Source organism: Anas platyrhynchos, chromosome 22 (genome assembly GCF_047663525.1).
Source record: "Anas platyrhynchos isolate ZD024472 breed Pekin duck chromosome 22, IASCAAS_PekinDuck_T2T, whole genome shotgun sequence".
Taxonomy (NCBI): Eukaryota; Metazoa; Chordata; class Aves; order Anseriformes; family Anatidae; genus Anas; species Anas platyrhynchos.
Genome location: NC_092608.1, coordinates 894,136 through 913,129, shown reverse-complemented (window position 1 = coordinate 913,129; position 18,994 = coordinate 894,136). Strand labels below are relative to the sequence as shown.

Sequence of the window (18,994 nt, the reverse complement as noted above, 5' to 3'; positions counted from 1 at the left end):
AAGGTAAAAGCAAGGTAAACTTGTGAGCATGTGATCTGATCTTTGGCAACATGCAGCACTGCATCTGAACGCAGCCCAAAATATGCATTCTGTAATTTATAGCCAGGCCAAAATGATTTGCCCATGTTTGAAAGTTTTTTAATATTAATTTTAGATAGCCGTCACAGCAGCAGAAATGATGTGTCATGTTTCATCTTAAAACCAAGCCCTGAATTTTATGGTACAATATACAATGCTGACTTATACATATGCAATCACACAGCATAGTCAGGAACATATGCAAAGAGTAGTAGTTATATTGCTTTGATATTTAAGTACCTGAGAATTACAACATTGCTATGTAAATACATGCACGCATAGAGACAGGCAGACTGGAAAGGATACATACATGAATAGACTAATTCAAAATGAGTGGAGGCAAAATGAATTATTCACTCCAGCTTTTTTTATCTGCATTATTGACGGGATGCATTGGAACACAATTATCCACTTGGTCAGTAGACCTCTACCCAAAGTTTACCATGCTGGACTCACAGAAGACACAGAAAAGGTTATTTCACAAATTGAGGCTCAATCCAGCTCTGCATTTAATAGTAATCATTGCACACCAAGATTAATAGAACATCATTCAGTGACTGAGAAAGCAAGTTATGATGAAGAAGCTGTTGAAACAGGAAACAGTTGATTTCCCAGGAGTCCCGTAAATCCACCTCTGATGTCCTTTCAAATTCTCCATTATTGCTGCAAAAATTTTAAACACCAGTAAGGGGGTGAAACGGCTGACATGCTCATTTACCACGAGAAGAATTGTGTTCTGGGCCTGCGCGTGCAAACTGGTTCAATGTGCTTAGCAGATACATCAAAAAAGAGAGACCTCCTTGGAGTGGCTTTGGAATGCACGGCAGCACCTCCCTGCCTTTGTTCTGCCTCACCGGTGCCACTGAGCACCCTCTTGCTCTCCCACAGCATCCTTCCCCTTCAGCATCTCATTCTGGGGGGGTTTGCAAACTTTCACATGCCTATGACACTGGGGGCAAAGAGACCCCTGGTAAAGGGCTTGCAGGGTACTTGGGCTCTGTACAGACCTTCTGATGCTCTAACAACAGCAGGCCATAAATCTTTGCTAGGCATAAAACAATCCAGCCAAGAGAACTCTAATACCATAGGATTTATTTTATTTTATTCTGTTTATTTTAAGTCAAATAATTTTATACTAAATTAGCTCTGATGCTATTCTGGGTATTCTGCCAACTTTTAAATTGAGCCACCCAAGCAGAAAAGGCCAGGTACCATCTCACAGCGAGATGCCAGCTTGAATTAGCTACTAATCAGTTAAAGGCAGATCCCGAAATAGGAGATAACACCATCCGCAGTGAGTTTTCCTTTAAAAACTCTACCGATTCTCCACATGTTTTGTGATCCGTAATTAAGAACCACTGCAGCTGTCATCAGAGCGGTAGCCCATCAAAACACTCAGAGTATGATTTTTGCAATTCAGGCCCCGACGTTCCCTCGGTGCAGGGAATCTGGGTTCAATTTTCAGCTCTGTTACAGATGCACCACCTTTCCATAGACGAGTCACTCTCTTTGTGACTTACCTCACCGCTCACCAGTGATGTGTGCACAGCTTTCCTTGTCAGCCACGTAACCTATTTAGGCTGCGAGATAATGCCAGGGAAACTATTTTCCACAATAAGGGTCTTGACATAAATGCCTCACCATGACATTAAAAATGACAGTGTTGAGAAACTGATAACCAGCACGTGATTCGTGAAGGACTCACAGAAATCAGAGGTTTCAGTGTCTACACATGAACGTTGTTTGCTGTAATGCTGATACTAATTCTTCAGAATCCAAATCCATTTCTTCTTCATGTGTGTTGAAGCATTATTTGCTTTCAACTTCATTATTTTTCCACTAAATAAGAAAGAAAAAAATATTTAAATCCACATCTCAGCATTTTCACCTACAATCTTTCCTCCCCTATTAAAATATTTTCTTTCCTACTGAAATATTTTTGCTCATGTAAAAGTGTATTCTGCTGCTTTCTGTACTAGTATCAGCAAGTCAAAAGCACTGCTTATCCAGGAATAAAGTCCTCTTCCGTGCACCAGACTAATATTCTTCCCAACAGAATGACAAGCACCTATGGTATTTCCATGCTTGGGAAAGAGACAATTTTAAAACCACCTTTCAAAGTCTAGGTTCAGTAACTTTGAGTAAGCAAGAAAAGTGCTTTTTGTCCTCTGCACTTTCTTGTCATTTGATGGAGATGCCATCAGCTCCTAGTGGTCCTGAAGCGCAGCATGACTTCTGGTGCCAGAGGCAGCTGCTTTGCCATTAACCACAGCCAGGCTCCATCCACATTGCTGGAGCTGAAGAACGCAAAACACATTTTAACCAACAGGTCACATTTACCAAATCCTAGCCATGCATGACTTTACTATGTGAACAGCCGATTCTTATGTTTCTTCATCAAGGAGTTTTTCTTCCTGCTTTCTCAGCTGTACAGTGTCTCTGCATTTTTTTTTTGGCTTGAGGTCTCTGCCTAATTATCTGTAACCTTCTGTTCGAAGATCGCTGTCCTGGCCTGATAAAAACCAGTAACTTTGAAAACAAACTGGGTCTTAATTTTCCTTGACAGCCCTTCTTTAAACATGTGGGCAAAGCCCTGGCTTAATTAAATGCACATTCGTATTCCAAACAAATTAAGTACAATTAAGGACTCTGAGTTATGGGTATCTATCACTCGGCGATGTTTTTGTAAAAATTACCACATTTAGATCAAACACAGAGGACCCTTTGCTTAATTGCTTCATTAGGGCCCGATGCAATAGGCTTCATAAATACAGGGTCTGATGTCTCTTTGGGAATTGCCCAAAAGACGGCTCTTAAAGTAATTGCTTCCACATTTCTCCCCGTGCAATGTTCATGTGCTTGCTGATCAAAATGGGATGGCTCTCAGACATACAAGTGGCTGTGGGTCCCGTCTCGTCTTCCAGCACCAGGACTCCTGCACAGCTCCCAGCGGTGGCTGGGTTCAGCCCCGTGGTACTACCTGCCCGGCTGCCACGAGCAGTGGGACAGCTCAGGCAGAATAAGGCCGCCTGCAGCATGCTGGTGGCACGGGCTTTTCTCTTCTGTCACCTACAGATCCCACAGGCTGAGGTAAACAGGATGCTTTCGGATTTATTTTTCTAAAAGTTGCTCTGAAACAATAAGGAAGTCACAGAATACAGAAGATAATTTGCCCTCAGATCTTTCACTAGTGTTGTCCTTTTAACAAACACAGCTATTACGACCCTTTAAAAAGAAAACCTATTTATAATGACTGCTTTAGCTGAATGCAAACTACCTTTGATTTAATTAAACCTTCCTTTGATCACACCTATAGTTAGGAATCCAGTTAGAGGGAGTCTAGAAAAGAGAATTAACCCTCGCTCAGATTAAAGCCATTCAGTGCATTCGTACAATGTGGGTGCAGAAAGGGATCAGGGCACAGATAGGATTTTGTTGCTGTTGTTGTTTTGTTGCTGTTTTCTGATGAGATGTAAAAAGAGCAGCAAAAGAAGATACGTAATTCCCTTTTCGCATTTGTCTTCTCGCTTAGCTGACAGACTCGGGAGTTGTTTGGAAGCCAAAATAACCAGTGTGCACCCAGAAGCAACAAGAATGATTGCAGCAGAGCTCAGAGGGAGTGGGAGCTACCTTGACAGAACAATGAGAAATAGCATGTCATTCGCAAAAAAGAACCAAAACCAAAAAACACCTGCAAACATTTCAATCAAATATTCCTGGTTTTCTTTTTTTTTTAACCAAGAAAAAAAAAGTCTTAACTAAAAGTTTTTCCTTTCCAGTTCTCTCTTCCAGCTCCCTTTGTATTTATCTTTTTTTTTTCTTCTTCATTTGCTCTTGAAAAAAGAGAACAGAAAATTGGAAAGAAAGTAAAAGGGAAAAGAAAACAAATGCTTCCAAGCTTTGATCTCATGCTAAAAATACACAAAAAGGCATTATTTCTTTCATGAAACCATCTACTTTCTAGGAAGTGCTGATTTTTATTTTTTTTTCATTGAGATCATCACTAGTTCCACAGAGCTGCTAGCAATTTAAGTCCATGCTAGTGAAAAGTGTTGTACAGGGGCTGTGCTGTTTCATTTACGAGTGGTATTATTTCATGAGTAAACGTGATTTCATCACGGCCACATTGACAAGATCAGTGTTGACAAAACTGTAGACAGATGCAGCAGAGAAGGTAGAAAACAGGCAACAATATTAGCACTGCTGGGGTCACAGGGGATCTTGAAACATCAGATAAGGTACACCAAACATATTATTTCGCTGAAAATGATTTGAAATCATATGGAACAGACTTTTCCATGGCCCCTTCTCTCCAGCTGATGCAGTTTGGGGCTGGAAATACCCCTCTCCCCCCAAATAGGGTATCTTTTCCCCTGACATTTCACCAACCATCCAGGGGGTGGGAGCGCAGCCACCTAGCACTGCTGTATCTCTGTCTTTGGTCTAACAGTACCACAGTGTCTGCCATTCAGTTCTTTGGGCCACCCAAGCCTCTAGAAGTTGCAGATTTACAGATTTGCAAATTTTTTTTCTGTGGATAACAGCAGGATAAAGAACTTAGCAGGCACGAAGAATGTGCTAACAGCTCTTCTGTAAACCAGAAGTCAGCCCGATTTCCACAAGCCGTAAAAGTCCATCAACCTCCAGTGGCCAAAGAAACATAGCTACTTATTTTCTGACTGCTTTATTCTCCAGACCAATTTTCCTCAATGCTGAAGAAAAAAAATGAACGGCAGATTGTCCAGTTCATGACTGGATGGCTGGCAACAGAAATCCTATTTCCAAACTGACCCCTGCTTTCCAGCATGGCATTCATTAATTCCACAGTCTCACATTTCTAGGAAGATGTCAGTCATGTATGTGATTTTTCTATCAGCTATTAATGCCAGATCACAAGGTGAGAAAGCAGGGGTTTTAATCTCAAGACCCTCAGGAGATGGAGCTGAATACATTTGGTGTGAGCCATGTGTCTGGAAATGTCAAGGACAAATATTTTTAAAGTAAGGAGTGTTCATATCCATGTGTAATCTTAAGTACTACAGAAGTGATCCAAAACATAGCACTTTCCTTCTTGCTATGGTTGTTCAGCTGTAGCCAGCATATAGCTGCTGCTTCCCAGGAATTAATTTTAGACCATCTAACTAGGCATCTATGCATTTAGGAATTTGCATATTTATACTCACTAACATTTTAAGGCTTTCCTAAAACCTTTGCCCATGGCAGGATGTTTAGTTTTTTATTTGCAGAAAGGAAAAGTTTTACAGCAAAAGTTCCCCATCTGTCCCCAGGAACTGTCTGCTCCTTCGTTCTGAATACATGATTAGCTCCTCACCTCTGTATTTTGTGTCTTTCCTCATTAGGCTACATGTATTCTCCCATGGTCTGCAAAACCAGGCACTGAATTTATTACAAAGTCCCTGGTTTGGTGGGAGCACAAGTCAGCTGGGAGCAACAACAGACATTTCCAGCAGCAGAAAAGCCTCTGCCTCACCAGCCCATAGCAGCATCAATAGCTGGAAAAAACACTCACACGACACCTATTTCACAGCCACTGGCCATTGCTGCAACCAAGGACTGCTATTTAACTCAGCGTTGCATATGGTCACTCATTTGCCCTTCACATCCTGTCACTGATTTTCTTGCTGTGGACTGGCTTATAATCATTCAAGTTCAAGACTAAAGGGTGTAAAAATTGTCAGCCTTCCTGTTGATGTGAACCAGGTGTGCCCATTTATGTGTAACCACATAGAAAAGGGAGACAGAAAGAGAAATTTCTGAAGAAAGCACAACGATGCTGACCCTCGTGATATCTTTTCCTAGATAGCTGCTCTACTGCTTGAAATACAGATCCGAGCCTGCTTTTAGCTGCTAACTGCCCTATAACATATTATCCTACTTACTGCATGCAGTTCCAAACATCTTGTATCTGGAAGCAACAAGGGAGAAGGCTCCTTTATCAAGTCAATCTCAAATCTCATTATGTTCCTCTACAACAGTTTCCGTAAACATTCAGCAATTTTCAGTGTCTGAGTTGCGCAGCTGAAGAGGTGCATAAACAGGCTCCACTGAAATGTGAAGATGACTGATAATGTACTAACATTGAGACCCCTTGCTGTGATTATTACCCCCTGAGTGCTCCTTACAGAATGTGCCTCTTATCTCACACTGACAACGCTAATAGAATATGCATAGCCCTATTAGCATACAAGATAATAGCACCCTGGAGGGGACAGAGCCATAAAACTTTAAGTAGAAATCAAAACAGAAGGAGGAAGAAAAAGAGAACATTGTCACAAGCCAAAAAGAAAAAAAAAAAAAAAAGAGCCCAAGGGCAAATTTTGCTGCAGAAAACACACATAGTCATAATTCTTGTTCTAGTCACCATGCAAATGGTAATAGTCTTTAGTCCCATGAATACTATCAGTGCCACGTTTGCTGTGAAACATTAATTGAGATAATGTGCCCCTTTCGGATGCAGCAGGGAGCCGTATGTCAAATTGTACCACAACAAAATTATGGCAACATCTGCAAGAAATATACAACAGCAGTTGGGGTGCCTCGCACTGGATAAGTCCAAGTGGGTCTTTGCCTTCGCAGATGGCATCTGGGGAAGAGCTGGAGCCTGCGAGGACAGCCAGGCAGCTGCGACTTCAGGTGACGCGCGCACGTACCTGTAGCTTGCTACTTTTCAGCTGCTTTGCTGGTTGGAAGTGTTATCTCTTGACCCTACTTCAGTCACTTGGATGAAACCTCAAACAGTTCTTTGAATGCCAAGGCCTTTCTTTAGTCACGTCTGCCCAGCGCATTCACATTTGTTCCATGTAACCGGCCATTGTACCAGAGCTTTCACTGCGCACCCGCGGCTGGCAGCCAGCCACGCATTCATATGCTTTCCATCTTGCAGCAATAGCCAAAGTAAATCTTTCAGTGCTTGGCACAAGAGTGTGAATTCAATAAAAAAGGCTTCAAACAAGTTTGAGATGGCTTGTCTCTAAACAAACGAAGAACAGCGAGCTTTTTTAATGCTCATTGTGGTCCGGTTCCTGCCTACAGCAAAATCCAGATAACCCCCAGCAGCACTGACAACCCTGTCTGGTAAACCAGTCACCTGTCAAGCGGGCATGAAAATATCCACACAGCGAGGCTCAGAGGCTTGGAGGGAAGTGACCTGTTCCTTACCAGGAGCTTCAACTGGGGCAATCAAAGCTCCTTGTTGTCTTCTTTGTGAGATCTGAAACTTTCCACCGTTAGCACTGAATGCGTAGGACCTCGGGGTAATCGCTGCACGGAGCGCTGCACGCTTTCTGCTTTACAGAGAGATGGTGTCAGGAGGTAACAAGCGCTGGATCCCTGTGGTGCATTTTGAAGCATCGTGCAAAGTTTTCTGGGATTCTTCGTAGCATTCACTGCGGTTTCTATAGAGCTAAACTCTTTGTACTGCGGCTTTGTGTTGCAAAGTTTTGCAGCTTGTGGGAGTCTGCCTCACTTCGTTTTGGTTGATGGCACTTTAAGCTGATGCTTTCAGCAATTAGAACACAGATGGAAAAGACTAGTAAAGAAAATCCAGCCCTCCTGGAAAAGGAAAATATAGCGAAGGTTGGAGGAATGACTCCTCAATGTACCTGTGTGTCCGCGTTTATGCATGCATACATCTTCTTCACCACATTGTTAAAGGCAGAACAGGTCATCTCAAAACCACAGGTGGTTCAGGGTTTGCTGAGGTATTTTGTTCAATGCTCTTTTGCGTTAAATACAGACTTTGGAATGCTCTCTGCTTTCTTCCTGGAAAGGTAACAAAACACCAGTCTGTGCTGTATAGGAAGTAATGTTCCCTCATGTAAATCAGAGGTGTACAGTTCTCATACGTTATCTCCATTCAAATTTTTCCACCTCTCTGACTAGTCTTATTATAAGGAAGGGCTTACCATCAAACAAGGAACTTCTGCTTCCACAAAGAAGGCCTCCCAGCGTTGGCTAAGGCTAAAGAAATGCCTGGGTACCTTCCCCCAGAGAACCAGGGCTTTATGAATAGCTTCTAAATGCGGGTCTAAGAGGATCTCTGAGACATGGGATGCAGTGCTCCAGGACACTGAGTGGTGGTTCCTATCATTCAGCCACAGCTGGCAATAGTCACTGGTCAGTGCTTGGCAGATGTGGGAATAATATTTTGTACATTGGGTGATTGTCAATTACCTGGTTTAAATTGGTTTCTGTATTAAAAAATAATAATCTCAAGATGCGAAAAACTTGTTTAAAAATTTAGAGGTGTTATAATATGACAATGAGAATAGAGAAAACTTTGTGCAGTTTAGAGGAAAGTGAGTAACCTCCACTTCAGCTTTGATCTCTAACTTTTTACTGTATCTCCTTCTTTCATATCTGTATTTAACGAGGCCCAGCCCCTGTATTTGGGTCTTGCCACACTCACTCACTGAATCACACCTCAGTTCAGCAGTGCACCTAAACACAGGCTCCTTTCTAAAAGTTTAACCTACAGATGTTGCTGGTGGATATTTCCTGCCTAGAACAGTGGAAAGTCTCCCAGTAAAAATTTGTTAGTTGTGTGTTACTTACATATTCCTCCAGAGAAGAATAGATGCTCCAACACAGCAAGGTTCTCTGTGTATGAGAAACACCGAGCGTGTGCGCACTTCAGAAAGACACAGGGAAAGATTATCAGGCAGCTCATTTCAACAGCAACAGCAGCAGTCATTTAATGCACAAATAATTATTCCAGAATAAGTATCTTTTTTTTTTTTTCCCCTGAGCTAAGGTATAACTTTTCTTTAGCTGACATTATCTCCAAGGTTCCTTAGCAGCCCAGGACACAGCGAAGTAATACAGTGCAGTCTGGATGTTGTTATGTATTTATTAAGTTGTATCAGGGCCCATTTAGTAGCAGCTCTGCAGTTTATCAAGTAAATATCGAATGCCAAATACAAAAGAGAAGAAAATAGCAACATAAAAAATTTATCTTTGGGGGAGGAGAGGGAGAAAGAGAGAGAGAATGGTGCTGATAATGTGATTGTGCCTTCAGCAAAAGTGGCTAATATCCTTTTGCAAGGGGTGCGGTGTAAAAATATTCCAGAGCTGGGGGAGGAGAAGCGAGGAGAGGTGAGCCTAGCTGTTGTTTGTTTGTTTTAAAGTGTATTCTGGTTGCAGGCTAGGTCAGCGGGTGGCCAGACTGAGAAAATGAGTCCCCCGGGCTGTAATAATTGTAACTGTCAGGGAAAAAAAGTCAAGGTCTTAGATAGCAGTGGTCTGCTCTGACTTCTGACCATGGAGAAATATATATGAAAACTATTGCCTGGGGCACTATGGGAAGAAACCAAGAGGTTTTAACTCCTGGTGGCTTGTGTTTATGAATTGGAAAACTCATTTTGCACCTTGGTGGTTTGTATCTTTCTGATTATTTTCATTTGCAGTATAAATGAAGCTGAAGATATTCCTTTTCCTTATGCCCAAATCCGTGATGCAGTGAACACCTATTACTAGACTGGCTTTACATTTCTGTGTCCCAAACAGCATGGAGACTTATAACTGATCATTTAACAGTGGATATTCACAAGCAGAGTCTGAATCTGATTACCTCTCACAGTGCACTCATTACTTACCAGAGCAGTCCGTGGTTGCCTCCAACTGATTATTCCAGAATTACACAGAGGTAACTCCACTGACTTCACCAGAAATACATGTATTCCTAATACAAAAGCAATGTAAGAGAGAGATAAGAGGTTGAAAAACATAAACCACCAAGATTAAACCATGCAAACAAGAGAAGAAAAACAAAAAAAAAAAAAAACAAAAAAAAAAGAAAAAAAAAGAAGCCATACCCCTTTTTTTTTTTTTGATTATGCAACTATGCACTAGCTAGTGAAACCGGTCAGGCTTTGTATGAATTTTCAATCTGCCCCTTTACTTAAGGAAGCATTGGAACTTAATGAAAAGTCTATTAACAAACCCAAGGATGCATTTGGGTTGCTTGTTACACACAGGCCAGGCTGGGGGTCTGGAGGCAGTGCTCTTGTCTCACTTTGTGTCTTTGTACCCTAAACCAAAGGGAGAGGACACAACGATAGCAACACAGACATGCTGGCGAGAAAAACTCTTGGGCATTCAGCGGGTGTATGCACAGGGTAGGATCTTTGTCTGCACATCTCACTGCTCCTGACTGTGTTTCTTATGTACCATAAAGGAGAAACAACTCTTCCAAGTGGCTAAGACTGCAGAAACAACCATATTTGCCACTTAAGCATCCAAACAGGTAAGAACGTAGCCCAGACAATTTCCTTCTCTTGCCAGGGCACAGGAACAGGCTGGAAAGCAATACTGTGATACAACACATTTTGAGATTTTGAACATTGCTTCCATTTCCATGGGTTGAAACTAAAGCATCTGAATAATTTTGCAAAATTCAGTGCTGTCAGATCATCTGTGCTGGAGCTTTCAATGTGTCCCTTAGTCTTTGGCTGAGGAACATACCCTGCTGCTGACAAGATTCCTCATCAAAATGCACATCCATCTTCAAAATGCTCTGGCTTCAATTAAATGTTATTTTTCACTGTAAATTGTTTTGTTCAAATACCGCAGATAGCCTTCTAATATGAATTAATTAGTAAATACAACTTAATATGAATTACTTAGTAGAATTGAAAATATTTATACATATAGCAAGACCCAAACAAACCATACAAACACCAAACAGCAACTATTCCCTGTCTGATCGTGACAGCAGCATCTAAGGTGGTGCTGGTAAAAGAGGATTACTCTTGCTGGGAGGTGATTTACTTGTTGAAAGTCACCGTAACAGCAAGCTGGATAACTTTTATGGGCCCCATCTGTACTTTACTCACCTTCCTTACAGCCTGCCTGTGTCTTGTGAGGGAAGCACGGCGTGCCTAATGGAGAAAGAGAGGGCAGTAAATGTTAGTGGGAAGGGATAAGCCTGGCGGAGCAGGCAGGCACCGTGTGAGGGAGGAATACAACGACGGTACTCGTGTCTGTCAGGGTTACACAAATCGCTCCCCTGCTCTGTCTCCCAGTAGCCCAAAATCTCAGCAATTCATGTTTCATTGCATTTTGCAGATAGGCAGCAGAAATAAGAGAGGTGGCTTGCCAAAAGGAGGACACGAATTTCAGACCCTCTTTAGGGTTCCTTTTCCTCTGGGACACGGCAGCGCTGGGGACAGCGTGGCAGAGGCAGACCCCAAGTCCTGCAGGAAACGCCAGCTCAGCTCCTCTGCCTGCCCAGGACAAGAGCCCTGGCACTTTCACCCTCTTGCCCTGCACTACACCTATGTTATGCGTTGGAAAAGTGGAGTTTCCAGAACGGCATCCAGTCCCAACTGAACGATTTCAAGCACAGAAAACTTACTGCTTCCCTTTGATAGCTGCTCCAGCAGCTAAGGACTTTAAGCACTAAGAATAACGTACCTTGTTGAGATTTGTCTCCCCACCGGGGGTCTTACCGTGCTTTTTGCCTGCTAATGGGGGGGCTTTTTCAGGACTTTGGCCTCCCTACCTGTGAAGACCCTTATATGTCGGAACCATATTGCCACCAGATCTTCATTTGGGCAATAAATACTGGTTTATATGCGCCCATCCCAAGTACTGGAGTGAGCAATGTGGTTACCAGCAAGCAAAGCACACTGGTGCAACTGGGCCACCTGCCACCCCTCCAGCTGCCTGCTGTGAGGACAAGAGCAGGACGCAGGAGTGGAAGTCTCAGCTCCAGAGGGACTTTTGCCACCCTGAGTCTCTCTGACGAGCTCACCCTGAAGCCGTCCCAGGACCAGGGTGCTGGCTGCCCTCGCTGCTCCACGTGCGGGAGGCAGAGCGGGGTGCAGCCGTGCACGGGGCCAGCTCGTGCTCAGCGCGGCGCTGCAGCAGGGGGCTCACAGCGAGCCCCATCCATGGCTCGCTGATGCGGCTTGTGCCCGGACAAGCAAATGATTGTTCAAGCCGTTTGCTATTTTAAGGTGAAGGTGGTACATGCGGAAGATCTCAATGTCACTACAAAGCAGGGAGGGAGGCTGCGAGGAGGAGGAAGGCAGGAACCTTCACAACTAATGTCAATTTTCTGCATCAAATATTTTGATAATTAAACAAAGCTGATCAAGAGAGGAAAACAGCATGTCTCCAGAGCTCCGGAAGCAGAGGCCCATTAAATAGAAGAGTCAGAAAGTGCCAGAGGCGGCAGCCTCAGATTAATGGCACTCCAGTAATAGATTTTCCCAGGCACAGTCACACAGGAGACAACCACTGTGTAGGCAGAGCAGCGACGAGGCCGTTAAAGCCACAGTAACATTAAATCACCTGGTACCACGGGGCGAGGGGATGGATGGGAGAGCATCGGCTGCGGAGGGTGTAAAGCTCAATCTGCTTTCAGGCAACGGGACTGCATCCCAGTGGTCATTTACAGCGGGGAAAGCAGGCGGCTCAGATGTAGGACGTGGACAAAAACAGACAGGCACTTGCTCCAGAAGGGTGGCGAGCCGAGCACAAGTATCTCGTCCCACAGTGAAGGAACAGGCACTACACATCCTCACGTTTGGTTTTGCTAGGCTCGCCGTGTTTCGGTTCAGCTGACCTTCTTTTCTTAACCACGTACTGGTTTTCTCGCTGATGGTTCCCCACTGACTTTCAGGGTGCTCAGACACCATTCTGAATTTGTTTAAATGCAGCTAAACTTCAGGGAGGGAAAGGGAAGGAAGGCAACAGGGTGGGAAAGCAGCCCTGTTTTATTATCAGGTCAGTTTTATCTCAGCAGTGTTTGAACTGATCCTCCTTGAAATGGCCATCTTGTCTAAATCATTTCTATCCACTTTTATAATACAATAACAACAGAAACAAGGGCTTCTTCCAAGCCAGGCTGGCATGGATTAGGGTCCACCGCGAGAGAGCTTCGCTCCCAGCTGGGCTGTATGGAAACCAGATGAAGTGGCTGAAAATCGGAAACAACTTTTTAGACGTACTTGAATCCTGATACGATCACATCACAGGGATGGGTTAAATTTATGATCTTATCTAGGATTTTTGTTTGTAATCAATCCCAGACCTACTGGCTATCACTCACTACAAGCTTACCATTTCCCTGTGCTAACAAGGAAAAGTTGGGGCATCAAACTATGAGGGAGTGAAGCCAAATGATGATATTAGCAGATAGAATCAGAACTGGAATGCAACACACACACACACACACACAAAAAAAAAAGGGGGGGGGGGGCACCCAAAACAAAAGAAAAATGATAGCAGCCTGCAAATTTCAGCCTTTGTCCCCTTTGGCCTATGCTGCACACACAAACTATGATGTGTGCAGAAAAAAAAAAGAAAAGAAAAAAAAAAAAAACAGTTTCCAGGCAGATTTTGGGATAAAAGCTAAGAAAACAGAAATTAAAATGGAATACCCTGAGATCAAAGTACAGCACGGGATACCATGGCTATCTTTAGTCATGCACATGCAGTGGGGTATGCACTGAAATGCACCGATTTCCTTGTTTTCTCCCTCTGAGGTTACAGAAATCTCAGCACACAGGGCTACTTACTTTGCTGGATTGCCTACCACATTTATCAAGGCAAACCTGAACCTTTTGCAGGTGGCTTGGACAGCAGATAGCAAAGAGGATCTGTCAAGCAGATTTGACCCTGCTAGTTCTCTTTGCCTACTTGAACGTAGTTAAAGAGAACGGCAAAGCAGGGATGGAGCACATGGCACCAGGACCTACCCAAACCTCGACCACATTAGGATGTTTTCATGATTCCAGCTCCAACAGACAAACAAGGAGATTGCATATCTCTGTGCGTGATATTTCTTTGCGTCAACTTTCATTTGGATTGAAATGGAGGACTGTTTACATGGCAGAGAACTGTTCTTCTCGATTACTGCTCTATTTTCCATGTTGATCACTGCTGAACAAGATACTATGGAGCACTGGGTCTCTCGCATACTTACCCAGAGCAGATTAAACTTACACTGCTTTAGGGTCTCCCTTGTCGTCAGCTGGGATAAAGACAGATGGCAAAGACAAAGGCAATTTGGACAATATTTCAGTCTGATTATGTCACTAAAACTTGTTTGAATGTGACCATTCAGCTGGTAGGAATGGCAGGGCACCAGGAGGGAACACCCGAGTGTAAATACATTATTTCACCTGTTTTCCTTTCCCAAGTTTCCAGGTCGCTGGATCACTTTGCACCCCTTCTCCTAGGGATCCTGGCAGTTGTGGCACGTGCTGGTACTCTCTGTGATGAGCTGAACAGAGGCAGGCTTAGAAGCCAGATACCTCTCACAGGTTGAATGTTGAAGTGTATCCTCTACAACACAGTTGTCTACTAATAAGTAAACACAGTAAATTTCCCTACCAGGTGACTTTTTAGCTGCAAATAAGCACCTAAGACAATTTAGAAGGCATAAGGAACACCCCTGTTCAGCACCCTAACAGCCCTGCAGACAGCAAGGAGCTTCCAAACTCACACAGAATTGCTTTCTTCTCATCTTTGCACGGCCCAGCTCCGAGACTAACAGTGTGACAAATCTGTTAATGTTTCAACAGGCAGGCCTTAATTTTGTGCGTACCCTTCAGTCATTTTCCATATGGAATTGGAAATGCTTTTTCACAAGCAGTCTGTTGATATTTTCAATATAGGCATAAAAGATCGTCCAAAATGAAAAGGTTTCAACCAAGGCGTTCAGATTGCTTCAAAAATTAGAATTCTTGGGCACTCCCTACATGTTGTGTGAAAAGCAAACAACATTATATCTGTTGTAGAAATGGAATAGAGAGGTTCGGAGCAAAGGAGATTTATCAGCTTGCCTAAGCAAGTAGGAAAGGAACCTAGGAATCCCAAGCTCCAAACCCAATCTCAAGGGGGCTTTCTAATAAATACTAGAGCATATTCAGATCTGAGTTTGGGCCACGAGCTCACAATCAACCCTACGCAAGCAGCAGCCTGCAGTATAATTAGTCCCCCAAAGCAAACATAACTGTAAGAGGGAAATAGCTAGGGCCGGGCGCTTTTATTGTGTATAAACCAGATCTATAAATCACGAGTGACTCATCTGAAGTTAGCGGTGCTGCTGCGTGTTAGAATGAATGGATCAGAATCTGGTCCACACGTTTCACACATTTCTGGGAATCAACATTTGTAACTGTATCAGTAGCCTGGAATGTCTCCTAATTGGCACCAAATGTGAAACAGCTCATTACCTGGGCAAGGCAAATAGCTCGAGAAGAGATGTCAGAAACTGAACGTAAAGTACGAGTAGGAACATAAAGAGCAAACAAGTTCCACACACAGATAGGAACTGAGGTGTAACAAGCATTAAATAATAGCTATAAAATTTTATGCATTCACATGAATTACAATATTATTTCATCCAAACTGATGCGTGTTGTTTTCTTCTCTCTGTGATATAAAAATGACTCATAAAATTAGTATGTAACAGCATTTGTGTTGTACAAATATCTTGCAAATTTGTCCCGCTGTATATTGGTGACACAGAGATTTATGCACACGTGGAATCTTTTGAACCTACTTGACAGCAAATGGCTTACAAAGCAGCTGTGGAAATATTGTGTTACCCATGAGCTTAGAAACCCATACAGGTGTGTACTTTGGGGCCGATGTCCCTTGTGCCTCCCAATAAAAGCTTTAGGTTGAGATCTGTAAAGGAACTTGAGGGGAAGGACACCCCCAGCACACGGCAAGGCCAGCGTCAGGCGGCCAGGTTGTTTGTTAATCTTCAAAAAAGAAAGTGCTCGAGGATCCCAATGTTTATTCAAGCAAATAAAGTTAATAAATCCTGTTAAAATGTTACTACGAGCTTTGCTGCTCCGTTTGAGATTCATACCCTCCAGTCTGAATGCTGACTGGGGAAAGGAAGTACTATTAACTAATGCAGGAAATAAATCCTGCTTTGTCTGCCACAAACGTGGCTCCCTGACATTCCTGAGAACAACAACCCCTACGTTTGAATGATGCCCTAACAACGAGGCGAGCAGAGATGTTCGCTTTCCACTGTCAGAGTGCTTGGACCAGGCCTGCAAGGAGGCATTAAATGGCACAGGCACCCGTCCCCAGCTCCCCTTCTGAACAAACCTACTCCCCAGAGGCGTGTGAGAAGCACGTCCCCAGGCTGATTCCACACGTCCAGCACCTGCCCTTAGCCTGGCGATCAAACCCTCCTCCCTGGGCACCTGGGCTCCCTCCGGACACCTCCTTCCCCCTGCTCCGTGCTCTCCAAACTGAAGGCTGGAGGCGAGGGGCACCTTCAATGCAACCACCACTCACATGGTGGCATCCAGGACCAAAAACCTTCCCCTCTCCCACCCCACAAACCCAGCTCCTTGGGGCTGGGGAAGCCTCCTCTGCTGGGAGGTAACCCCTTCGCCATGAACCCCTTCGCCATGAACCCCTTCGCCATGAACCCCTTCGCCACGCGCTCCAGAGCAACCCTCTGGATGCACAAGCATGTGCCCTTCCTCCTGCCTAACACCTTCGTGATTGCCTCAGATTTACACAGCTTTTTCATGCCTTTTTGAGCCTCCATCCCTGCATCAGTGGAAGGGGCCTGTGGTCCCTGCTGGGGTGCACAGGTCTGTCCATCTCCAGCCTCGACAACATCACCGAGCCGCTGCCCTTTCGGGAGCAGACCTGCCAGCAGCTCCAGACTTTAACTCAGCTCTCCCCATCCCCAGCTTGGCACCCACAACCCAAAGCTGCTGGGAATGAGCTCTGAAAGCCTGACTTCGTATCCTTCCCTATAACTCAAACCTCCTGAGCTTTTGCAGCCCTGCAAACTGAGGCACAAGGAACCCAACGCTCCTCTTTCCCCAAAAAGAGCAGAATGAGGGCTCAACCCAGGGTGGAGGTTCCTCTCCTGAAAGCATCCAGGGGGAGGCCAGTGCCTGCGAGGGAGGTGCTGGGGAGAAAGAGCAGTGCCCATCAAGAGCCACCACAGACAGAGGGAGGCGAGTGCTCGGGGTCGGCTTTGGAGATGGGCAGCTGCGCTCAAGGGGAAAAGCACTCTGCCAACTGGCCCTCAAATTTAATCTGCTCTTTTAAAAAACTCCCTATGTTGGCATTTTAGGCAGGACCTTAGTGATTTACAGCACAGAGTGACATTTCAAAAAAAGATAATGTGGGTAATGAATTATTTGCTGATCCAAACTAACAATTGGACATACCTACTTTTCATGGATTTAATCTTTGCCGAGGCGTTAGCTAGCAAGCATGAAATATCACTTTTCGGAGGCATTCTGTTGCATTTATGCAGTGTACAATTACATTAGGCAGCTTTATGACACATTGACTCAGTCGAGTGTGATGCAATGTAATACAACCAAAGTAATACGAGCTTTTAAATGCAACATGATGGCAAAAATCCATCTCAGATCTGATCTTTGTTTCATTTCAGATGCCAACTGTCATAATTCACGGAGAGTCAAATCCTTCTGGTTTTGCTCACGTGAGCTGCTCCATCAGAGCAGTGGGATGTGCCCGGACCAGCGAGGAAGCAGCATTTGATCAAGCAGGGGCGAGAGCATGTGAGCAAACCTAGCACGCATCCTTTAAGCTGGAACCCTTTGCTTTTCAAGCAAAGACACAGGAGGAGTCAAAACTGGCAGATAAGAGCACAGTATCTCGGGATTGTGTTTCACAAGCCAGGAGTTAGCTCCACTGAGAGTGTTTTGCTCACACAGAGGTAAGCACAGTGGCACTTGCAAGGAGCCCAGCTGGCATCCCCTCACCTACTGCTGCGCAAGGAGCTCGTACGAGAAGATTTTATCCAATCCTGACAACAAGTAACACATGATAATACATTTCAGTGATTTCCTATGAGCACTGCCCCGTACTTGAATGGGAATGGTCACAGCAGACACAGATCTCGGGGTAGGATGTGAGCTTGTTCCTTTCTCCTGTCTCCCTGTGCTTGTTTTTCCCTACGTGAGGTATTTCAGCTCTGCTCTTGCACGACTGGACCACGCTGTCAGGACTGGACAGTAGACGGAAATGTGTCCGTTTCAATTTTGGTTCTGATCCTGGGATATTTCTAACTCTCTCCATATCCTTGATAGATAATGGTTTAATAAGCGATCTGTTTTTTATTTAAAGGGTCGGTAGTAAAACCCAGATCACATTTCTCACTTGGTGGGTTAAAAAACCGCTTACGCTCATTTCTGCAATGTAAAACGACACTATATCAAATCAAACATTTCCAGATGTGGCCAGCTTGTGGATGGAAGTGCAAGGGGAACGAGCGTTCATAGACAAGAGGTTTCCCAGGTTTTTTTAATAGGACTGGAACCCCACCTACTGGCAAAGGCTGTTATAGGGATGTCAGGACAAGAACCCATACAGGGCTCATTCCCTGCCTAGATACTACAAGCTTTTAGTGGGGCTCCAAACCCCGTGGTCTGAGATCCGTGCAGGCTGAGCACCGCTGCAGCCACTGTGGGCACCTCGGTGCTTAGTGCTTGTAAAAGCAAAAATGTTAATTGCACTGAAAGGCACAAGGAAAAGCACAAAAAATTGCTTAAGAGCTGACTTATGCTACCAACTCATATGGTACTTTAGAAAGTTTCAGCTTTAGAAAAGTAATTGTGGCCTTGATTTTGATACTCGAGGACAAATCAGCCCTACACAGCCCTTCCTTAGACAATGGTCCCACAAGTGGAAGTATCGTAGCCTAGTAATGCACAGTGAGAAAACAAAATTCCACTATGGTAGGCTGCTTGTGGAAGATGAAATATTTCCAAGTACCTACACCTGAATTAGACAACCTTAAAAGTAGTTCTTATACTTCATTTAGAATTTACTAGAAGAAATAATAATAATAATAATAAAAAATCCCATCACTTCCTGTATTTCAGCTTTCCCTTAAAAACAAAAACAAATACCATTTTAGAGATCATTC

General features: G+C 44.0%; 1 long non-coding RNA gene across 3 annotated transcripts in view; it reads right to left on the bottom strand.

The window, feature by feature from the left end:
- Positions 1–18,994, bottom strand: part of LOC106014371 (uncharacterized) — a 109,147-nt gene that overhangs the window by 5,582 nt on the left and 84,571 nt on the right. For 2 of the 3 annotated variants that reach the window (XR_001185632.5, XR_005260631.2), the window contains exons 4-8: positions 10,932–10,976; positions 9,693–9,778; positions 8,653–8,728; positions 7,701–7,860; positions 1,784–1,917 (exon numbers count right to left, since the gene is read on the bottom strand). This is a non-coding gene — a long non-coding RNA (uncharacterized lncRNA). Of the gene's footprint in view, positions 1–2; positions 742–1,783; positions 1,918–7,700; positions 7,861–8,652; positions 8,729–9,692; positions 9,779–10,931; positions 10,977–18,994 lie in introns of those variants that run through there. The other variant, XR_005260632.2, reaches the window with a different exon arrangement.